The 15,568-nt window shown below is 39.1% G+C and overlaps 1 non-coding gene across 1 annotated transcript; it reads right to left on the reverse strand.

Annotated features, from left to right (window-relative positions):
- Positions 1-718: 718 nt before the first annotated feature.
- LOC112739547 (small nucleolar RNA R71) lies at positions 719-826 on the reverse strand. The gene has a single exon (XR_003170480.1). It is a non-coding gene; the product is annotated as a small nucleolar RNA R71 (small nucleolar RNA).
- Positions 827-15,568: the final 14,742 nt, after the last annotated feature.

The following is a 15,568-nucleotide window of genomic DNA, read 5'->3' on the forward strand; positions in this document are numbered from 1 at the left end:
TTCTATTTATTTATTCATCCACTAACATCTCTTCCTCACCAAAAATCCGAACTCCCTCTCTCTTTCTGAGTTCAGATTTTCTTCTTCTTTTCTTCCACTCACATAGGGACCTCTATACTGTGGTATAAAGGATCCCTATTATTATTATTATTATTATTATTTTCTGTGCCCTCTTCTTTGTCATATGAGCAGGAGCAAGGACAAGAATATTCTTGTGGAAGCAGATCCAGAACCTGAGAGGACTCTGAAGAGGAAACTAAGAGAAGCTAAATTACAACAATCCAGAGATAACCTTTCAGAAATTTTCGAACAGGAAGAAAAGATGGCAGCCGAAAATAATAATAATGCAAGGAGGATGCTTGGTGACTTTACTGCACCAAATTCCAAGTTACATGGAAGAAACATCTCCATTCCTGCTATTGGAGCAAACAATTTTGAGCTGAAACCTCAGCTAGTTTCTCTGATGCAGTAGAACTGCAAGTTTCATGGACTTCCATCTGAAGATCCTTTTCAGTTCTTAACTGAATTCTTACAGATCTGTGATACTGTTAAGACTAATGGAGTAGATCCTGAAGTCTACAGGCTCATGCTTTTCCCTTTTGCTGTAAGAGACAGAGCTAGAGTGTGGTTGGACTCTCAACCCAAAGACAGCCTGAACTCTTGGGATAAGCTGGTCACGGCTTTCTTAGCCAAGTTCTTTCCTCCTCAAAAGCTGAGCAAGCTTAGAGTGGATGTTCAGACCTTCAGACAGAAGGAAGGTGAATCCCTCTATGAAGCTTGGGAAAGATACAAGCAGCTGACCAAAAAGTGTCCTTCTGACATGCTTTCAGAATGGACCATCCTGGATATATTCTATGATGGTTTATCTGAGCTATCAAACATGTCATTGGATACTTCTGCAGGTGGATCTATTCACCTAAAGAAAACGCCTGCAGAAGCTCAAGAACTCATTGACGTGGTTGCTAATAACCAGTTCATGTACACTTCTGAGAGGAATCCTGTAAGTAATGGGACGCCTATGAAGAAGGGAGTTCTTGAAATTGATACTCTGAATGCCATACTGGCTCAGAATAAAATATTGACTCAGCAAGTCAATATGATTTCTCAGAGTCTGGCTGGAATACAAGCTGCATCCAATAGTACTCAAGAGGCTTCTTATGAAGAAGAAGCTTATGATCCTGAGAACCCTGCAATAGCAGAGGTAAATTACATGGGTGAACCATATGGAAACACCTATAATCCCTCCTGGAGAAATCATCCAAATCTCTCATGGAAGGATCAAAAGCCTCAACAAGGCTTTAATAATGGTGGAAGAAATAGGTTCAACAATAATAAACCTTTTCCATCATCCACTCAGCAACAGACAGAGAACTCTGAACAAAATACTTCTAATTTAGCAAACTTAGTCTCTGATCTGTCCAAGGCCACTGCAAGTTTTATGAATGAAACAAGGTCTTCCATTAGAAATTTGGAAGCACAAGTGGGCCAGCTGAGTAAAAGGATCACTGAAATCCCTCCTAGTACTCTCCCAAGCAATACAGAAGAAAATCCAAAAGGAGAGTGCAAGGCCATTGAATTAATCACCATGGCCGAACCTGTAAGGGAAGGAGAGGACGTGAATCCCAAGGAGGAAGACCTCCTGGGATGTCCAGTGATCAATAAGGAGCTTTCTTCTGAGGAACCAAAGGACTCTGAGGCTCAATTAGAGACCATAGAGATTCCATTGAACCTCCTTATGCCATTCCTGAGCTCTGATGAGTATTCCTCTTCTGAAGAGAATGAGGATGTCACTGAAGAGCAAGCTGCCAAGTTCCTTGGTGCAATCATGAAGCTGAATGCCAAATTATTTGGCATTGAGACTTGGGAAGATGAACCTCCCTTGTTCACCAATGAACTAAGTGATCTGGATCAACTGACATTGCCTCAGAAGAAACAGGATCCTAGAAAGTTCTTAATACCTTGTACCATAGGCACCATGATCTTTAAGGCTCTGTGTGACCTTGGTTCAGGGATAAACCTCATGCCTCTCTCTGTAATAGAGAAATTGGGAATCCATAGGGTGCAAGCTGCTAAAATCTCATTAGAGATGGTAGACAACTCAAGAAAACAGGCTTATGGAGAAGTAGAGGATGTGTTAGTAAAGGTGAAAGGCCTTTACATCCCTGCTAATTTCATAGTCCTAGATACTGGGAAGAATGAGGATGAATTCATCATCCTTGGAAGACCCTTCCTAGCCACAGCAAGAGCTGTGATTGATGTTGACAGAGGTGAATTAGTCCTTCAATTGAATGGGGACTCCCTTGTGTTTGCAACTCAAGGTCATCCTTCTGTAAACATGGAGAGGAAGCATAAAAAGCTTCTCTCAAAACAGAGTCAACCAGAGCCCCCACAGTCGAACTCTAAGTTTGGTGTTGGGAGGCCACAACCAAACTCTAAGTTTGGTGTTGAACTCCCATATCCAAACTCTAAGTTTGGTGTTGGAGAGTCTCAACAATGCTCTGAACATCTGTGAGGCTCCATGAGAGCCCACTGTCAAGCTATTGACATTAAAGAAGCGCTTGTTGGGAGGCAACCCAATTTTTATCTAACTATATTTTTCTTAGTTATATGTCTTTATAGGTTCATGATCATATGGAGTCACAAAATAAATATAAAAATTGAAAATGGAATCAAAAATAGCAGAAGAAAAATCACACCCTGGAGGAAGACCTTACTGGCGTTTAAACGCCAGTAAGAAGCATGTTTTGGGCGTTCAACGCCAGAACAGAGCATGGTTCTGGCGCTGAACGCCAGAAATGGGCAGCATCTGGGCGTTTGAACGCCAGAAATGCACCCTGGAGAAGAGCTGGCGCTGAACGCCCAAAACAAGCATGGTTCTGGCGTTCAACGCCAGAAATGGGCAACAAATGGGCGCTCAACGCCCAAAACAAGCACCAATCTGGCGCTGAACGCCCAGAGTTGTGTGCAAAGGCATTTTACATGCCTAATTTGGTGCAAGGGTGTAAATCCTTGAACACCTCAGGATCTGTAGACCCCACAGGATCACCTCAGGATCTGTGGACCCCACAGGATCCCCACCTACCTCCACTCACTTTTTCTCACCCCTCTTTCACACAATCCCATAAACACTCTTCCCCAAAACCCTTCACCAATCACCTCAATCTCTCTTCCGTATCACCACTTCACCACTCACATCCATCCACTCTTCCCCATAAACCTACCTCATAAACTCCACCTACCTTCAAAATTCAAAATCAATTTCCCACCCATCCCACCCTAAATGGCCGAACCTAACACCCTCTCCCCCCACTATATAAAGCCCTCCATTCTTCTTCATTTTCACACACCACAACCCTATCTTCTCTTCTTGGCCGAAACACAACCCCTTCTCCCTCTCCTCCATTTCTTCTTCTTCTTCATCTATTCTTTCTTCTCTTGCTCGAGGGCGAGCAAAATTCTAAGTTTGGTGTGCTAAAAGCATAAGCTTTTTGTTTTTCCATTACCATTGATGGCACCAAAGACCGGAGAATCCTCTAGAAAAGGAAAAGGGAAGACAAAATCTTCCACCTCCGAGTCATGGGAGATGGAAAGATTCATCTCCAAAGCTCATCAAGACCACTTCTATGATGTTGTGGCCAAAAAGAAGGTGATCCCTGAGGTCCCTTTCAAACTCAAGAGAAATGACTATTCGGAGATCCGACATGAAATCCAAAGAAGAGGTTGGGAAGTTCTAACAAACCCCATCCAACAAGTCGGCATCCTAATGGTTCAAGAGTTCTATGCCAATGCATGGATCACTAGGAACCATGATCAAAGTAAGAACCCGAATCCAAAGAATTATGTTACAATGGTTCGGGGAAAATACTTAGATTTTAGCCCGGAGAATGTGAGGTTGGCGTTTAACTTGCCTATGATGCAAGGAGATGAACGCCCCTACACTAGAAGGGTCAACTTTAATCAAAGGTTGGACCAAGTCCTCATGGACATATGTGTGGAAGGAGCTCAATGGAAGATTGACTCCAAAGGCAAGCCGGTTCAACTGAGAAGACTGGACCTCAAGCCTGTGGCTAGAGGATAGTTGGAGTTCATCCAACGCTCCATCATCCCCACTAGCAACCGATCTGAAGTTACTGTGGATCGGGCCATCATGATCCATAGCATCATGATTGGAGAGGAAGTAGAAGTTCATGAAGTCATCTCCCTTGAACTATACAAAATAGCCGAAAAGCCCTCCCCTGGGGCAAGGCTAGCTTTTCCTCATCTTATTTGCCATCTATGTTACTCAGCTGGAGCTTTCATAGAATGAGACATTCACATTGAGGAAGAGAAGCCCATCACTAAGAAAAAGATAGAGCAAGCAAGAGAGCCCATTCATGGAGCTCAAGAGGCGCATGAATCTCATCACCATGAGATCCCGGAGATGCCTCAAATGCATTTTCCTCCACAAAACTATTGGGATCAAATCAATACCTCCCTAGGAGAATTAAGTTCCAACATGGGACAATTAAGGGTGGAACATCAAGAGCACTCCATCATCCTTCATGAAATCAGAGAAGATCAAAAAACAATGAGGGAGGAGCAACAAAGACAAGGAAGAGACATAGAAGAGCTCAAGGACATCATTGGTTCCTCAAGAAGGAAACGCCACCATCACTAAGGTGGACTCATTCCTTGTTCTTACATTCTCTGTTTTCGTTTTCTCTATGTTAAAGTGCTTATCTATGTTTGTGTCTTCAGTACATGATCATTAGTAGTTAGTAACTTTGTCTTAAAGTTATGAATGTCCTATGAATCCATCACCTCTCTTAAATGAAAAATGTTTTAATTCAAAAGAACAAGAAGTACATGAGTTTTGAATTTATCCTTGAACTTAGTTTAATTATATTGATGTGGTGACAATAATTCTTGTTTTCTGAATGAATGCTTAAACAGTGCATATATGTTTTGAAGTTGTTGTTTAAGAATGTTAAATATGTTGGCTCTTGAAAGAATGATGACAAGGAGACATGTTATTTGATAATCTGAAAAATCATAAAAATGATTCTTGAAGCAAGAAAAAGTAGAAAAGAACAAAGCTTGCAGAAAAAAAAGGAGCGAAAAAAAAATAGAAAAAAGAAATAAAAAACAAGCAGAAAAAGCCAAAGCTCTTAAAACCAAGAGGCAAGAGCAAAAAGCCAATAACCCTTAAAACCAAAAGGCAAGGGTAAATAAAAAGGATCCCAAGGCTTTGAGCATCAGTGGATAGGAGGGCCTAAAGGAATAAAATCCTGGTCTAAGCGGCTAAACCAAGCTGTCCCTAACCATGTGCTTGTGGCGTGAAGGTGTCAAGTGAAAAATTGAGACTGAGCGGTTAAAGTCAAGCTCCAAAGCAAAAAAAGAGTGTGCTTAAGAACCCTGGACACCTCTAATTGGGGACTTTAGCAAAGCTGAGTCACAATCTGAAAAGGTTCACCCGATTATGTGTCTGTGGCATTTATGTATCCGGTGGTAATACTGGAAAACAAAGTGCTTAGGGCCACGGCCAAGACTCATAAAATAGCTGTGTTCAAGAATCATCATACTGAACTAGGAGAATCAATAACACTATCTGAACTCTGAGTTCCTATAGATGCCAATCATTCTGAACCTCAATGGATAAAGTGAGATGCCAAAACTATTCAAGAGGCAAAAAGCTACAAGTCCCGCTCATCTGATTGGAGCTATGTTTCATTGATAGTTTGGAAGTTATAGTATATTCTCTTCTTTTTATCCTATTTGATTTTCAGTTGCTTGGGGACAAGCAACAATTTAAGTTTGGTGTTGTGATGAGCGGATAATTTATACGCTTTTTGGCATTGTTTTTTAATATGTTTTTAGTAGAATCTAGTTACTTTTAGGGATGTTTTCATTAGTTTTTATGTTAAATTCACATTTCTGGACTTTACTATGAGTTTGTCTATTTTTCTGTGATTTCAGGTATTTTCTGGCTGAAATTGACCTTGAGCAAAAATCAGATTCAGAGGTTGAAGAAGGACTGCTGATACTATTGGATTCTGACCTCCCTGCACTCAAAATGGATTTTCTGGAGCTACAGAACTCAAAATGGCGCGCTTCCAAATGAGTTGGAAAGTAGACATCCAGGGATTTTCAGAAATATATAATAGTCTATACTTTGTCTAAGTTTAGACGATGCAAACTGGCGTTCAACGCCAGCTCTCTGCCCAATTCTGGCGTCCAGCGCCAGAAATAAGTTGCAAAGTGGAGTTCAACGCCCAAAATGGCACAAAAGCTGGCGTTCAACTCCAAGAATGACCTCTCCACGTGTAGACTTCAAGCTCAGCCCAAGCACACACCAAGTGGGCCCCGGAAGTGGATTTATGCATCAGTTACTTACTTCTGTAAACCCTAGCAGCTAGTTTAATATAAATAAGACTTTTTACTATTGTATTAGACATCTTTGATCAGTTGTATGCTATCTTAGATCACGTTTTGAGGGTTGGCCATTCGGCCATGCCTGGACCTTTCACTTATGTATTTTCAAACGGTAGAGTTTCTGCACTCCATAGATTAAGGTGTGGAGCTCTGCTGTTCCTCAAAGATTAATGCAAAGTACTACTGTTTTCTATTCAATTCATCTTATTTCGCTTCTAAGATATTCATTCGCACTTCAACCTGAATGTGATGAACGTGAGAATCATCATCATTCCCTATAAACGCGTGCCTGACAACCACTTCCGTTCTACATTAGATTGAATGAGCATCTCTTTGATCTCTTAATCAGAATCTTCGTGGTATAAGCTAGATTGATGGCGGCATTCATGAGAGTCCGGAAAGTCTAAACCTTGTCCGTGGTATTCCGAGTAGGACTCTGGGATTGAATTACTGTGATGAACTTCAAACTCGCAAGTGCTGGGCGTAGTGACAGACGCAAAAGGATAGTAAATTCTATTCCAGTATGATCGAGAACCTCAAAGATGATTAGCCATGTAGTGACAGCGCATCGGACCATTTTCACAGAGAGGAATAGGATGCAACCATCGACAAGGGTGATGCCTCCAGACGATTAGCCGTGCTGTGACAGAGCATTTGGACCATTTTTCCGAGAGGATTGAAAGTAGCCATTGGCACCGGTGACATCCTTACAAAAAGCCAGCCATAGAAAGGAGTAAGACTGATTGGATGAAGACAGCAGGAAAGCAGAGGTTCAGAGGAACGAAAGCATCTCTATGCGCTTATCTGAAATTCTCACCAATGATTTACATAAGTATTTCTATCCTTATTATATTATCCTATTTTCGAAAACTCCATAATTATTTTATATCCGCCTGACTGGATTTACAAGGTGACCATAGCTTGCTTCATACCAACAATCTCCGTGGGATCGACCCTTACTCACGTAAGGTTTATTACTTGGACGACCCAGTGCACTTGCTGGTTAGTTGTATCGAAGTTGTGACAAATTATGAATTGAGATTAGAGCACCAAGCCTTTGGAGCCATTACCAGAGATCACAATTTTGTGCACCAGCCTCACAGATGTTCAGAGCTTTGTTGAGACCTCCCAACACCAAACTGAGAGTTTGGATATGGGAGTTCAACACCAAACTTAGAGTTTGGTTGTGGCCTCCCAACACCAAACTTAGAGTTTGACTGTGGGGGCTTTGGTTGACTCTACAGTGAGAGAAGCTTTTCATGCTTCCTCTCCATGGTTACAGAAGGAGAACCTTGAGTCTTGAACACAAGGTAGTCTTCATTCAGTTGAAGGACCAACTCTCCTCTGTCCACATCAATCACAGCATTTGCTGTGGCTAGGAAGGGTCTTCCAAGGATGATGGATTCATCCTCATCCTTCCCAGTGTCTAGGATTATGAAATCAGCAGGGATGTAAAGGCCTTCAACCTTTACTAACACGTCCTCTACTTGTCCATAAGCCTCTTTTCTTGAGTTGTCTGCCATCTCTAATGAGATTCTGGCAGCTTGTACCTCAAAGATCCCAAGTTTCTCTATTACAGAGAGTGGCATTAAATTTATTCCTGACCCCAGGTCACACAGAGCCTTCTCAAAGGTCCTGGTGCCTATGTCATAGGGTATAAAGAATTTGCCAGGATCTTGCCTCTTTTGAGGTAATTTCTGCCTATCCAATGCATTCAGTTCATTGGTGAGCAAGGGAGGTTCATCTTCCCAAGTCTCATTACCAAATAATTTGGCATTCAGCTTCATGATTGCACCAAGGTACTTGGCAACTTGCTCTTCAGTGACATCTTCATTCTCTTCAGAAGAAGAATATTCATCAGAGCTCATGAAGGGCAGAAGGAGGTTCATTGGAATCTCTATGGTCTTTAGAGGAGCCTCAGATTCCTTTGGTTCCTCTAAGGGAAACTCCTTATTATCCACTGAACGTCCCAGGAGGTCTTCCTCACTGGGATTCACGTCCTCCTCCTCTTATGTGGGTTCGGCCATTTTGGTTATATCAATGGCCTTGCACTCTCTCTTTGGATTCTCTTCTGTATTGCTTGGGAGAGTACTAGGAGGAGTTTCAGTGACCCTTTTACTCAGCTGGCCCACTTGTGCCTCCAAATTTCTAATGGAGGACCTTGTTTCATTCATGAAACTCAAAGTGGCCTTAGATAGATCAGAGACTATATTTGCTAAGCTAGAGAGACTCTGCTCAGAATTCTCTGTCTGTTGCTGAGTGGATGATGCAAAAGGTTTGCTGTTGTTAAACCTGTTTCTTCCACCATTATTAAAGCCTTGTTGAGGCTTTTGTTGATCCTTCCATGAGAAATTTAGATGATTTCTCCATGAGGGGTTATAGGTATTTCCATAGGGTTTCCCCATGTAATTCACCTCTGCTATTGCAGGGTTCTCAGGATCATAAGCTTCTTCTTCAGAAGATGCCTCTTGAGTACTGTTGGATGCAGCTTGCATTCTATTCAGACTCTGAGAAATCATATTGACTTGCTGAGTCAATATTGTGTTCTGAGCCAATATGGCATTCAGAGCATCAATTTCAAGAACTCCCTTCCTTTGAGGTGTCCCATTACTTACAGGATTCCTCTCAGAAGTGTACATAAACTGGTTGTTAGCAACCATGTCAATGAGTTCTTGAGCTTCTGCAGGCATTTTCTTTAGGTGAATAGATCCACCTGTAGAATGGTCTAGTGACATCTTTGATAACTCAGACAGACCATCATAGAATATATCCAGGATGGTCCATTCTGAAAGCATGTCAGATGGACACTTTTTGGTCAGTTGCTTATATCTCTCCCAAGCTTCATAGAGGGATTCACCCTCTTTCTGTCTGAAGGTTTGAACATCCACTCTAAGCTTACTAAGCTTTTGAGGAGGAAAGAACTTGGCTAAGAAAGACATGACCAGCTTATCCCAAGAGTTCAGGCTATCTTTAGGTTGAGAGTCTAACCAAATTCTAGCTCTGTCTCTTACAGCAAATGGGAAAAGCATGAGCCTGTAGACCTCGGGATCAACCCCATTGGTCTTAACAGTATCACAAATCTGTAAGAATTCAGTTAAGAACTGAAAAGGATCTTCAGATGGAAGTCCATGAAACTTGCAGTTCTGTTGCATCAGAGAAACTAATTGAGGTTTCAGCTCAAAATTGTTTGCTCTAATGGCAGGGATTGAGATGCTTCTTCCATGTAAATTGGAATTTGGTGCAGTAAAGTCACCAAGCATCTTCCTTGCATTGTTATTATTTTCGGCCATGTCTCCTTCCTTTTCGAAAATTTCTGTCAGATTTTCTCCAGAGAGTTGAGCTTTAGCTTCCCTTAGCTTCCTCTTCAGAGTCCTTTCAGGTTCAGGATCAGCTTCAACAAGAATGTGCTTATCCTTGTTCCTGCTCATATGAAAAAGAAGAGAACACAAGAAAATATGGAATCCTCTATGTCACAGAATAGAGATTCCTTATGCAAGTATAAGAAGAGAAGAATATAAGAAGGAGAAGAGGAAAATTCGAACACATAGAAGGAGATGGGGTTCGAATTTTGGGTGAAAGAGAAGTGTTAGTAGATGAATAAATAAATAGAAGGAGATGAGAAAGGGAACAATTCGAAAAATAAAATAAAAATATTTTAAAATTAAAGTTAAAATTCGAAAATTAAAATTGGAATCAAATTAAATTAAAATTAAAATAATTAGTTAATTAAAAAGAAATTTTGAAAAAGAGGGAAGGGATTTTTGAAAATTAGAGAGAGAGAGTTAGTTAGGTAGTTTTGAAAAAGATAAGAATCAAACAAAAAGTAAAGTGGTTTAATTGAAAAAGATTTGAAAATCAACTTTGAAAAGATAAGAGGTTAGAGAAGATTTTGAAATTAAATTTTGAAAAAGATGTGATTGAATTTTATTTTGAAAAATATTTGAAAAAGAATTTTAAAAAGATTTTATTTTGAAAATTAAAGTTGATTACTTGACTAACAAGACGCAAAAAGATTTGATTTTAAAATTTAAAGATTGAACCTTTCTTATTAGGCAAGTAACAAACTTAATATTTTTGAATCAATCACATTAATTGTTAGCATTGAATTCGAAAATATTAAAGAAAAATGAAAAAGGTTTGATTTTTGAAAAAAATTTGAAAAAGATAAGATTTTTAAATTGAAAATTTGATTTGACTCATGAGGAACAACTAGATTTTAAAATTTTTTGAAAAAGTCAAGTCAAATATTCGAATTTTATGAGAAGAAAAGGGAAAGATATTTTTTTTATTTTTGAATTTTTAATGATGAGAGAGAAAAATATCTAAAAGACTCAATGCATGAAAATTTTGGATCAAAACAAATGATGCATGCAAGAACACTATGAATGTCAAGATGAACACCAAGAACACTTTGAATGTCAAGATGAACACCAAAAACTTATTTTTGAAAAATTTTCAAGAAAAGAAAACATGCAAGTCACCAAACTTAGAAATTTTTAATTTTTAAACACTATGAATGCAAGAATGCATATGAAAAACAAGAAAAGACACAAAACATAAAAATGCAAAGATCAAACAAAGAAATTCATCAAGAACAACTTGAAGATCATGAAGAATGCAATGCATGAATTTTCGAAAAATGCAAGAGAGAGATAAACATGCAATTGACACCAAACTTAAAATTTGACTCAAAACTCAAACAAGAAACACAAAAATATTTTTAATTTTATGATTTTATAAATTTTTTTTTGGATTTTTCAAAAATATTTTGGAAAAAGAAAAATAAGGATTTCAAAAAAATTTTAATAGGAATTCCAGGAATCTTGCAATGTTAGTCTAAAGCTCCAGTCTAGGAATTAGACATGGCTTACTAGCCAGCCAAGCTTTCAGTGAAAGCTCCGGTCCAAAACACTAGACATGGCCAATGGCCAGCCAAGCTTTAGCAGATACAAATCAGACATACAACAACTGATACTTCATCCGACTTCATATGCTGATAAGTGGAAGCCTCGGTACAAATGAATTAGACATGGCTTTACAGCCAGCCAGGCTTCAACGTGCTTCATGAAACTCTAGAATTCATTCTTAAAAATTCTGAAGAAAAATATATTTTTGAAAATATTTATTTTTTTTTTATTTTTTTCGAAAATAAGAATAATAAAAACAAAAAGCTTAAAATTAAAATAAAATTACCTAATCTGAGCAACCAGATGAACCGTTAGTTGTCCAAACTCGAACAATCCCCGGCAACGGCGCCAAAAACTTGGTATGCGAAATCGTGATCATCAACATTGGCACCAAAGACTTGGTGCTCTCTAATGTGAATCACATTTTGTCACAATTCCGCACAACTAACCAGCAAGTGCACTAGGTCGTCCAAGTAATAAATCTTACGTGAGTAAGGGTCGATCCCACGGAGATTGTCGGCTTGAAGCAAGCTATGGTCACCTTGTAAATCTCAGTTAGGCGGATTCAAATGGTTATAGAAATTTAATAATAAAAAGATAAATAAAACGTAAAATAAAGATAGAGGTACTTATGTAATTCATTGGTGAGAATTTTAGATAAGCGTATAGATATGCTTTCGTTCCTCCTGAACCTCTGCTTTCATACTGTCTTCATCCAATCAGTCTTACTCCTTTCTATGGCAAGCTATATGTTTGGCATCACCGTTGTCAATGGCTACATCTTGTCCTCTCACTGAAAATGGTCCAATGCGCTGTCACTGCATGGCTAATCATCTATCGGTTCTCGATCATACTGGAATAAGATTTACTATCCTTTTGCGTCTGTCACTACGCCCAGTACTCGCGAGTTTGAAGCTCGTCACAGCCATCCCTTCCCAGATCCTACTCGGAATACCACAGACAAGGTTTAGACTTTCCGGATCTCAAGAATGGCCGTCCATGGATTCTAACTTATACCACGAAGATTCTGATTAAGGAATCCAAGAGATACTCATTCAATCTAAGGTAGAACGGAAGTGGTTGTCAGGCACACGTTCATAGGTTGGAATGATGATGAGTGTCACGATCATCACATTCATATTGAGGTGCGAATGAATATCTTAGAATCGGAATAAGCTTGAATTGAATAGAAAAATAATAGTACTTTATATTAATTCATGAGGAACAGCAGAGCTCCACACCTCAATCTATGGTGTGTAGAAACTCTACCGTTGAAAATACATAAGTGATAATGGAGTTCATTGGTCTCGGCCCCAGAGGGGAACCGGAGTAACCAAGACTAAAATGATCCGAAGATGTTCTGAAGATGTAAATACAATAGTAAAAAGTCCTATTTATCCTAAACTAGTTACTAGGGTTTACAGAAATAAGTAAATAGTGCAGAAATCCACTTCAGGGGCCCACTTGGTGTGTGCTTGGGCTGAGCATGAAGCTTTCACGTGGAGAGGTCATTCTTGGAGTTGAACGCCAGTTTGTAACCTGTTTCTGGCGTTTAACTCCACTTTGCAACCTGTTTCTGGCGTTTAACTCCAGAATTGGGCAGGAAGCTGGCGTTGAACGCCAATTTGTGTCATCTAATCTCGGAAACAGTATGGACTATTATATATTGCTGGAAAGCCCTGGATGTCTACTTTCCAACGCAATTGAGAGTGTGCCATTTGAAGTTCTGTAGCTCTAGAAAATCCTCTTTGAGTGCAGGGAGGTTAGAATCCAACAGCATCTGCAGTCCTTTGTCAGCCTCTGAATCAAATTTTGCTCAGGTCCCTCAATTTTAGCCAGAAAATACCTGAAATCATAGAAAAATACACAAACTCATAGTGAAGTCCAGAATTGTGAATTTTATTTAAAAACTAATAAAAATGTACTAAAAACTAACTAAATTATACTGAAAACTATGTAAAAACAATGCCAAAAAGCGTATAAATTATCCGCTCATCAGTAACATCTTTTCATTTTCCCTTTTGTACATATTGGTAAAATAGGTTTAATCTCATGTTTTGATTGATTTGTTAAGTTTGTTTGGTAATCTAGTAGATTAAATAAGGTTTTATGATGTTTTGGTAGTTGTTTGGAGACTTGGAATGCTTGGTTTGGTGCAAAAACATAGAAAAATTAAAAAAAAAACAGAGCACCACCCATGCGTACGCACACTTCACGCGTACGCGTGAATCAAGCAATTTCAGCCATCCACGCGGACGCTCCATGTATGCGTACGGGTGGATTGATTTTTCCACTTCCCATACATTCACGCGAGAGTTGTGCCTGAAGTGTGCCAACTTTGTGCCCCAAGGCACGCGCACGCGTACCTTGCACGTCCGCGCCGACTCTCTGCTTTGCCATGCACGCGTACACGTCAGCCGCGCGTACACGTCACTTCCATTTTCATCAATCCACGCTTACGCGCACATGACGCGCACACGTGGATTGCCCTGTTTCACTCATCTTCTTTTCTTCTCCTCTTTCCATTTCTTTCCTTCTTCTCTTCTCTTTCCACCCTTCAATCATCATCCAACACTACCAAGCATCATGTAACACCATTTCTTTTAGTTAGTTAGTTAGTTTAATTTTTGTTTTCCATTATAAGTGTTGGATTACTAATCTTGTTTACTGTTTACTGCTGCTTATTACTAATAGGATGTTAGTTTAACATCATTATTGTTAATTGTCATTGTTGGATTTCTTTGTTGATGTTGTATTTGGTTACTTGGTTTGGAATTTTTTATGTTCAACACTTTTGAATACCAAGTACTTGTTACATTGCCTTCATGCATCTTACCTCTTTGAATTGCATGTTTTGGCCACCATGCATTCGTCATCTATTGTTAGGCAATTGTATATTCTCATTGCATTTTTTTTAGGTGATGCTTGTTTATGATTTACCCTCATTCACATCACTTATTTCATACATTAACATTGTGGAATTGTGAAATTGGATCGAAAGCTTACCTAGTGACATATGTTTGAGCTTTGTAAAGCTTTGTGGGCCATGCTTGCTATGTGATTAATTTCCACTTCTATCTTCTTTTTTCTAAGTTCCATAGCATCCATGTGTTTCACCTCTATGTCACTTAGGTGTTGCAACAACTTCAATATGTGTCATTGATTGTTGTGTGAGTTTCATATACCATTTTGTTCACTAAGTCTACCTACACATCAATCAATGTCCATGCATTATCCAATTTCACAATTGCTTGATTAATTGCTTGAATGCTTCCATGCCTTTTCACTAGTTGTGTGGTTGACTTAACCTACAAGTCTTTTAAAGTATCTCAAGCACACTAGAATGAGTGAAGTGCATGTTTTCTTTTGTATAATTGTGACATGATTTTTTAATACTAGGGTGTGAGTTCTAAACCGCATGCAAGTTAAGACCCACACACTTATTTTTCATTATTGTCACACTAATTCACTCACTCAATTCTAGTGATTTACCTCATTCCAACAATTCACGCTTCCTAGCTTTTGTATGTTTTCATCTTACGGTGTTTATTTTGTTTTTCATGATTGATGCACCATAAGCAAAAATGGAAGCGGGAGGAAGAACACGCAGCATCAGTTGACCTACCAACTGAAGGTAGGAACTAGGAAAGTCGTCGTACCCCATTGTTCATCTTTGGATGCACCGAGGACGGTGCAAACTTTTACGTGTGGGGAGGTCGTCCGACCACTCACCATTTTTGGGTGACAAGTTTCTAATCCCAACACTTTTGCATTTCATTTTTAGGTCTTTTAGGATTTTTGGTTGCATTGCATATGTATATATTAAGCTTAGTCAAAATCATGATATTTTCCAAGGATTTTATCTATAGGGCACCCCAATTGAAAAAAAATTAGAACTTGCTTGAATTATATACTTTGTGGAACATGATTTTTTAGCAAAGAACACAAGCATGTGAAATTTGAGCCTAATTGTGTGGTTACATCATATATGACCACTTATTTTCATTCTTGTGTGCATTATTCTCTTCCTATGATTGTAATCTTTGATTTGTTTAATTCTATATGTCCATTATTTTGTGTATACATGCATTTATATGATTGAGGACATTGTTCAAATTGCTCACTTACCCAAATAAGCCTACCTTTTATCTTCTATTGATAACCAATTTGAGCCTATGCTTAACCCATTTGTTCTTAATTGTAGCACATTACAAGCCTAAGTGAAAAATAATAAATGTCCTTAATTTGGA

Source organism: Arachis hypogaea, chromosome 13, assembly GCF_003086295.3.
Source record: "Arachis hypogaea cultivar Tifrunner chromosome 13, arahy.Tifrunner.gnm2.J5K5, whole genome shotgun sequence".
In the NCBI taxonomy this organism is placed as follows: Eukaryota; Viridiplantae; Streptophyta; class Magnoliopsida; order Fabales; family Fabaceae; genus Arachis; species Arachis hypogaea.